Source organism: Panthera uncia, chromosome X (genome assembly GCF_023721935.1).
Source record: "Panthera uncia isolate 11264 chromosome X, Puncia_PCG_1.0, whole genome shotgun sequence".
NCBI lineage: Eukaryota > Metazoa > Chordata > Mammalia > Carnivora > Felidae > Panthera > Panthera uncia.
The window spans coordinates 10673437-10679805 of record NC_064817.1 but is presented as its reverse complement, the minus strand read 5'-3'; the positions used below and the strand labels follow the sequence as shown (position 1 = coordinate 10679805).

Genomic DNA, 6369 nt, shown 5'->3' with positions numbered 1-6369 from the left:
AAAACAACACAGGGATCAAATCGTGAAGCCCCGTCCACTCCTGCTAGGCCAGGCATGGTACCAAGGACCGGTAACAATATCACCTTCGAGTTTTCGGAAATGCAGATTCCTGGGCCCTATCCCAGATCTGCCGAATCATAATCTGCATTTTCACAAGAGCCCCAGGACATCCTTAAGCTCAGTAGAGCCTGAGAAGCACTGCTTTGAGATATATGCAGGCTAATTTTTTTTTACTGGCACCTTTATCCTGAAAGATATGGCTAACTAGTCTAAGGTTTTTGGGTGCTGAGTGTTGGCTAAACCAATATCCCCTGGCATCCTTGCCTGCCTTTGCTATAGGTAACAGGCAGATGAGCATGTAGCTCAATGTAGTCTTTTGTAGACCCCTTGCAGCTGGAGAAAGGGCAGAGCAGCTTGCTGGCAATCTACTAGGGTGATTTTTGAGAAAGCTACTGCTTTCCTGATTAAAATAACGGGTATGTCCAGCAGACCCTTTTGCCATTTCTTTCTGCCTTTAATGGGGATGTGGTTCCTTGAGCTGTGGCGGACTTCTGTTTATTTTTTTAATTTCTTATTTATTTTTGAGAATGAGCATGCATGGGGGAGGGGCAGACAGAGAGGGGAACAGAGGTTCTGAAGCCAGCTCTGTGCCGACAGCAGTGAGCCCAACGTGGGGCTCGAACTCACGAAAGGCGAGATCACGACCTGAGCTGAAGTCAGACGCTCACCTGACAGAGCCACCCGGGTGCCCCCAGCCTTCTTGATCATAGGAGAAAGGCTAGTGCTAGCCCTGACTTGTCGGACGGCAGAACCTAAGCCAGGAGATAGTTCCTCCGGAAACTATCTGTTGGGTTTTTTGTTACTTGCAACCGAACGCAATCCGGGGACTAGCCCAGAATGACAAATCATTAACATATATGTTAGTATTCTGTTAGTACATATACAAAATTCAAAACAATATTTGCTTACACAAGAGCTACATTTGCTGCCTTCTCCCCTACAGAAAAACTCAGCGATCCGCAACCTAGGCGACAATGGCACTTACCACAAAACACCAGGAACTCTGTTTGCAGTCTGCCTTTCTTACTGTGGGACTTCCATCCTCATGATAGTTGTGAAATTCCACTCAGCACATCTGCCCTCCAGGTCAATAGGCCACTTCCTCATTGGTAAGAAGCCTTCCTTGAAGTCCCACACCACACTTCAACATGCCGCGTTGACCAGGCTGCAAAGGAGGCTGTACTGTTGTGTTGTTTTCTGGTTTACCAGTACTAAACTAAAAACCAGAACTCTATGACAAAGTAAGTGGGAGAGAATAGATGCTTGATATCTATATATTTCTTGAAGATTCTTTTCTTAAAAAATATTTTTAACATTTATTTATTTTTGAGAGACAGAGAGAGAATGAGCAGGGGAGAAACAGAGAGGGAGACACGGAATCTGAAGCAGGCTCCAGGCTCTGAGCCGTCAGCACAGAGCCCGACGCGGGGCTCGAACCCACGAACCGTGAGATCATGACCTGAGCTGAACTCAGTTGCTTAACCGACTGAGCCACCCAGGTGCCCCATATATATCTGGAAGATTCTACCACAAGCAAGTTTGCGTTTCAGGAAGGTCATTCTGATAGTAGTGTGGAGAACAGGTTGTAGGGAAGGAAGACTGGAGGTAGGCCACTGATGAGGCAGTAGAATACTCTAGAGGTAACAAACTACAGACCGTAAGATGGCCAATTCTGGCCCACTGATTATTTTTGTAATTGAAGTTATATGACAACATAGGAAGGCCATAAACTTAGATATTATTTATGTCTGTGTAGAGGAAGAAAATCCCCTTCTCTCTACCCTTCTGAGTTCTTGGCTACAAAACCTATAATCAAGTACAGATCAACAGGAGAAAACAAACAGAAGTTCGATAACATGTATACTTTCTGTATAATGGGAGAGACCCAGGAAAACTGAGTAAAACTCCTTGAAATGGCCCAAGTCACTACTTTAAATACCATCTTCAGCTAAAGATGAAAAAATGATGTTAGAGTTTGGGAAGAAGCCAGTTATGGGAGATTACCAGGAAAAGCACAGTAAACAACAGTTACATTGGTTAGGCAGACTTAAATTGGTGCCTTCTCCATTTATAAAGGAGTTTCTAGAGATTTAGAGTCCTCATCTTTTCCTAGTACAGAGAGGGAGACCTTACCAATGGCAATTTCCTTTATAAGTGTGAATGTCCTTTAGAAAAAGGTTAACTTCTGTATTTCCAGAGATTCTCCTGTGTCTACTCTTGCTCAAAAATAATCAGCTCAAAATAATCCTTCCACCAAAGAGGCACATTTGGGGGTGACAAATTCTGCTCTCCTTCAGCTGCATTCTATGACAGCAGAGTTGAGCAGTTTTGACAGAGACCGTCTGGAACTTATAAACTCCCAAGTATTTACTTTCTGGGCCTTGACAGCAAAAACATGCAGACTTCTGCTCTAGAGGAGGGATGGAGAAAATGAACACTTCCAGAAGACATCAAGGAGGTAGAAAGGGCAGGTGATTGTTCAGTGTAGGGGACTGGAGGCAGAGTAGAACTCTGTCTTGAGTAGGCAAAAAGTCTTGAAATCCTAAACCAGGCCCAGATCACTGCCTCGCAGATACACATTTATTTTCACTGAAGTACAGTTGAACGTACAAAATCCTATCAGTTTCAGTCGTACAACATAGTCAACATTTATAGACACCACAGTAAGTGTAGTTACCATCTGTCACCATACGACATTATTACACTATTATTGACTATATTCCCTATGCTGACTTCTCTGTGACTATCTCTGTGAGTCTGTCTTCTGTTTGGTTTATTTATGTGGTTTTTTTTTTTTTTTTTTGGATTCCATGTGAGTCATATGGTATTTGTCTTTGAATAATTTCACTTAGCATAATGCTCTCAGGGTCCATCCATGTTGTTGTAAATGGCAAGATTTCACTTTTCATGGCTGAATGACATTCCATTGTGTACGTATACTACATCGTCTTTATCCATTCATCTGTCAGTGGACATTTAGCTTCTTCCATGTCTTGACTATTGTAAATAATGCTACAATGAACATAGGAATACACGTATCTTTTTGAATTGGTATTTTTGTTTTCTTCAGATAAATACCTAGAGATAGAATTGCTGGATCATGGGGCGCCTTGGTGGCTCAGTCAGTTGAGCGTCCAACTCTTGGTTTCCGCTCAGGTCACCATCTCATGGCTTTGTGGGTTTGAGCCCCGTGTCGGGCTCTGTGCTGGCAGCTTGGAGCCTGCTTGGGATTCTCTCTCTGCCCCTCTCCATTCATGTTGTCTCTGCTCTCAAGGTGAACCAATGAACTTAAAAAAATTGCTGTATCACATGGTAGTTGTATTTTTAATTTTTTGAGGAACTTCCTACTGTTTTCCATAGTGGCTGCCCTGGTTGACATTAGCACGAGTAGTGCACAATGGTTCCCTTGTTCCCACGTCCTCACCAACACTTGTTATGTCTTGTCTTTTTGATATTAGCCATTCTGACAAGTGTGAGGTGATACATCCTTCTGGTTTTGATTTGCATTTGGTGATCAATGTTGTTTAGTATCTTTTTATGTGTCTATTGGCCATCCATATGTCTTCTTTGGAAAAATGTGTATTTAGATCTTCTGTCCATTTTTTTTTTGAACTTTTGAATAAGATTATTTATTTTTTTTCAAGCTTCTCTAATTTATCTTTATTTTTTTTAATATATGAAATTTATTGTCAAATTGGTTTCCATACAACACCCAGTGCTCATCCCAAAAGGTGCCCTCCTCAATACCCATCACCCACCCTCCCCTCCCTCCCACCCCCCATCAACCCTCAGTTTGTTCTCAGTTTTTAACAGTCTCTTATGCTTTGGCTCTCTTCCACTCTAACCTCTTTTTTTTTTTTCCTTCCCCTCCCCCATGGGTTTCTGTTAAGTTTCTCAGGATCCACATAAGAGTGAAACCATATGGTATCTGTCTTTCTCTGTATGGCTTATTTCACTTAGCATCACACTCTCTAGTTCCATCCACATTGCTACAAAAGGCCATATTTCATTCTTTCTCATTGCCACGTAGTATTCTATTGTGTATATAAACCACAATTTCTTTATCCATTCATCAGTTGATGGACATTTAGGCTCTTTCCATAATTTGGCTATTGTTGAGAGTGCTGCTGTAAACATTGGGGTACAAGTGCCCCTATGCATCAGTACTCCTGTATCCCTTGGATAAATTCCTAGCAGTGCTATTGCTGGGTCATAGGGTAGGTCTATTTTTAATTTTTTGAGTAACCTCCACACTGCTTTCCAGAGCGGCTGCACCAATTTGCATTCCCACAAACAGTGCAAGAGGGTTCCCGTTTCTCCACATCCTCTCCAGCATCTATAGTCTCCTGATTTGAAAAATATGGAACGCTTCACGAATTTGCATGTCATCCTTGCGCAGGGGCCATGCTAATCTTCTCTGTATCATTCCAATTTTAGTATATGTGCTGCCGAAGCGAGCACTTCTGTCCATTTTTTAATGGGATTCATATTTTTTTGGTGTTGAGTTATATGAGTTCTTTACATATTTTGGATATTAACCCCTTATCCTTAGCAGATATCTTCTCCCATTCAGTAGGTTGCTTTTTTGTTTTGTTGATGGATGGTTTTCTTCACTATGCACAAGATTTTTAGTTTGATGTAGTCCCAACTGTTTACTTTTAGTAAATGCAAGTTTATATGGGAAGGTTCTCGTGAGACTTATGGTTTATCATTATGTATAGTCCATGAACTAAAGAACCAGAAAGACTAATTTAGGTTTTGAGCTCTTGGCTTTGATGAATAAAGTGAAAGGGGACCAGTGTCCATTTGAAAAGGGAAGAGGATGGACATGGAGGTGTGGAGTATCTGCAACATGTCAGACATGGTGCTAGAAGTGTATTTATGCTACTTGTTAATAGCCAGTGACAATTCTTTTTAATTTTGGTTTTTGATGTTTGATGGTTAAACACATTTTTTAGGTATCAAATAAATTATCTAACGTAAGTTATGGTTTGTTCTTGTTTTGTATCTGTATTAAAGTTTGTAATTAAAAAAATTTAGTAATGTCATAAACTCGTTTTTAAAAGTTGGAAAAGAGGGTGGCTTAGTCGAGTGTCCAACTTCGGCTCAGGTCATGATCTCACAGTTCGTGGGTTCCAGCCCCACGTCAGGCTTTGTGCTGACAGCGTGGAGCTTGTTCAGATTCTCTGTCTCCCTTTCCCTCTGCCCCTCCCTGCTTGCACACTCTCTCTGTCAAAAGTAAATAAACGTTAAGAAAATAATAAAAATAAAAAATAAAAATTGGAAAAGAGAAAACAATGGGAAAAAAGCCATACTTTACCATTAGATACAATTGCTATTAATTCAGTGTCTTCTCTTTTTATCCTCCTCCTTCTCCTTTCCTCCAAAAGATTAAATATTAACTTTTAAATTGTGTTTTTCATACAGTTCCATATACTGCTTTTTCACTCATATCACAATTTTTTTTTTGTCATTATCTGCTTTGTATCATTTTGGGTTAAAAAAAAAAAACAAAATTCAACTGACTACATTTTGAAGATCTTACTGGCTGTTTTCAGTGATTCATGAATGGCAGCATCCAGTCTAGCAGATAGAAAGAAACTCTTGAAGATCTGTACAAAAAGAAGGACTTTGACCAGTAGGAGGGAGTATAACTGAGCCAGTGTGAGTTCGCTCCTCGGGGAGTCACTGATACGCCAAGTGGAGCTGTGGCCCAAAGTAAACGTTATCTGTAGCAAGTAAAAGGATCATGGGGAGGGGCGCCTGGGTGACTCAGTTGAGCATCTGACTCTTGATTTCAGCTTAGGTCATGATCCCAGGGTTGTGAGATTGAGGCCCACATCGGGCTCTGCAGTGAGAGCGGAGCCTGCTTAAGGTTCTCTCTCTCTCTCCCTCTGCCTTTCTCCCCTGCTTGTGCTCTCTCTCTTAAAAAAAAAAAAAAAGTGTGTGTGTGGTGGGGTGATCACGGGGAATAACTTCCAAAGCCATGACTCACTGAACAAGAGTGGATGGGTTCCTTTTATTTAGGGTTAGGATGAATCTTTAAATTTTTTAACATTTATTTATTTTTGAGAGACAGAGACAGAGACAGAGACAGAGCATGAGCCGGCCGAGGGGCAGAGAGAGAGGGAGACACAGAATCCGAAGCAGGCTCCGGGCTCCGAGCTGTCAACACCGAGCCCGACGCGGGGCTCGAACTCATGAATCGCAAGATCATGACCTAGACTGAAGTCAGACGCCCCAAGGATGAATATTTAGATAGGGAAGCCATGTCATCAAATGCAGAGGCAGGCATAAGACTGAATGCGA

The 6369-nt window shown here is 41.6% G+C and overlaps 1 non-coding gene across 1 annotated transcript; it reads right to left on the bottom strand.

Moving 5' to 3' along the window:
- Window positions 1-4414: 4414 nt before the first annotated feature.
- On the bottom strand, window positions 4415-4521 carry LOC125932510 (U6 spliceosomal RNA). The gene has a single exon (XR_007460654.1). It is a non-coding gene; the product is annotated as a U6 spliceosomal RNA (small nuclear RNA).
- Between the last annotated feature and the right edge of the window lie 1848 nt (window positions 4522-6369).